Genomic DNA, 2,450 nt, shown 5'->3' on the forward strand with positions numbered 1-2,450 from the left:
GAGAGAGAGATGGAACACAAGTGGGGGAGGGGCAGAAAGAGAGAGAGGCACAGAATCTGAAGGAGGCTCCAGGCTCTGAGCTGTCAGCACAGAGCCTGATACAGGGCTTGAACTCATGAATGTAAGATCATGACCTGAGCTGAAGTCAGATGCTTAACTGAATGATCCACCCAAGCACTCCTCATAGTGTGTGGTTTTTTAAAGTAGTGGTTGGGATAAAAGGATGTTGGGATGAGAGAACTGAGGAAACTGACAGGAGAGTTGTTGAAGCAATGGTGTGTTGTGGCATTAAGGCTGCCTAGCAAAGGCAGAAGGCTGATATTCATTGAGACTGTGGGGGTTGAACAGAGGGAGTTGGCTGATCAGGAGGTTTATGTTCAGGTCAGCAAGAGCATTAGCAATAGAATTCAGGAGTCAAATTCATACTTACACTAGTTTTCCCCTGGGAGTGTACCTCCTGGAGGATATCATTGCCCTTTCTGCATTTAATCACTGTGCTGGGAAAGGCAGTTACAATCACAGAAGCCTGAGGTGTAGAGAAGAAGCAGAAGAGTTAAGACATAAGACGTATGGCCTTTGCCTGCTTTTGGAGCTGAGAGATACCCTAGTGACTATTGTATGCTAGGCACTGTGGCTGCTACCTTGCCTGGCCTGTCAGTTTTATCCTCTACATTCTTGTGGTGTGGGGAGATATCACCTCCATTTCCTAGATGAAGAGACTAGGACACAAATCAGTGAATTATCTTGTCTGGGATCACACATTCACTAAGTGGATAGAAATGAGAACCAAGTCCTTCTAACTGCCAAACTTATGTTCCTTTCAGGATGCCATGGAGCCTCAACTGTAAATCCAATAGTTATAAATCAGGTGACATAAACATACTGACTTACTGTGTAGAGTAGTGAATACACTTTATTTTTGATTATCAGATCCCAGACTTTTCTCTCTGATTAACTGTATCATCTTGGGCAGTTCACTGGACTGCTCATTCCCCGATTGAATTACATGCAAAAGCAGTAGATTTGGGATGGGTCCTCAAGTTCTCTTTGACTTCTTTTTTTTAACATTAGTTTAATGTTTCACTGTCTCCTCCTTTTGGCAATGAAGATAACAATGTACAGGCACTCACTCAATAACATCAGGTGCAGACCTTTTCTAAACGAAATTTTACTTGCTGAACACATGTAAGATGAGAGGTTCTGGGTGAAGTGGATTTCAAAGATCTGGATCTGATTCATTCCACAGCGGACACATAAACACACACACACACACACACACACACACACACACCCATATCCCAATGGGAGTGTCCAGTGTAAGGAGAAGATGGGACCTAGATGTGTAATATGTGTGACTACCAGGTCCCAACATCAGGACAGTTAGCTGTCTGAACCAACCTTAATGCACTTCCACTTTTACCAAGCCCAAAGTCTTTTATCTCTCCAGTGGTTGTGTGTCTATTTGGGAGGTATACAACATATCTTAGTGCAGTGGTGACAGAAGCCTTAGTGTTAGCAAGTGCAAAGTGCAGGATCAGTCTGTACTTTGCTTTCCTTTAATACCCTCAAGTTTTAGGAGGTTTGAAAAACTTTTCACGTATTTGATTGCCATTTCTTCTGTGAATGATCTGTTTTTATTCATTACCAATTCATTTTCTTTCATTTGGGTTCCTCTCCCACCATTTTATTGTCTGGTTGGATTTTAGACATAGTTTCCCATTGAGCTGGGGACAGAAGGAGCAGTACACTCATTTTACAAATATTTGTTGAGTGCCCATTTTGTGCCAGGCATTGTTCAAGGTCAGGAGAATCAGAGCAGTGAAGAAAACAGATACAAATTCATGCCATCTTGAAGCTTATATTCTTGTGGATAATGATTTTAAATATTGGAAAATTACCCATGGTGTTCAAAAGGGAATTTATTGGCACTATTCTGGATGCAGCAGATATAGTGGTTAAGAAAACAAGCAAAAATTTCTTCCTTGATACAGTTTCACTGTGAGTCAATCTGAAAACTGGAATTAAAAGTTTAGTGTGCAAAACCAGTGGGCTCATGTGTTTAATTTTAAAATTTATATTTTTTTTCGGGGCGCCTGGGTGGCTCAGTAGATTAAGCATCCAACTTTTGAGTCTGGCTTAGGTCATGATTTCACAGTTCGTGGGTTAGAACCCCACATTGGGCTCTGTACTGACAGCGTGGAGACTGCTTGAGATTCACTCTCTCATTCTCTTTCTGTCCCTCCCCTGTTCATGTTCTGTCTCTCTAAATAAATAAGCAAAAAAAAATAAATAAATTATATTTTTGTGACAGTTTATTGAGATAGCATTCACATACCATGCAATTTCTCAAAGTGTAAAAATTCAATGGTTTTTAGTATATTTACAGATATATGACACCAATCACTGTCAATTTTAGAATATTTTCATCATAATAAATAGAAATTCCATAT

Source organism: Panthera tigris, chromosome X, assembly GCF_018350195.1.
Source record: "Panthera tigris isolate Pti1 chromosome X, P.tigris_Pti1_mat1.1, whole genome shotgun sequence".
NCBI classification, from domain to species: domain Eukaryota; kingdom Metazoa; phylum Chordata; class Mammalia; order Carnivora; family Felidae; genus Panthera; species Panthera tigris.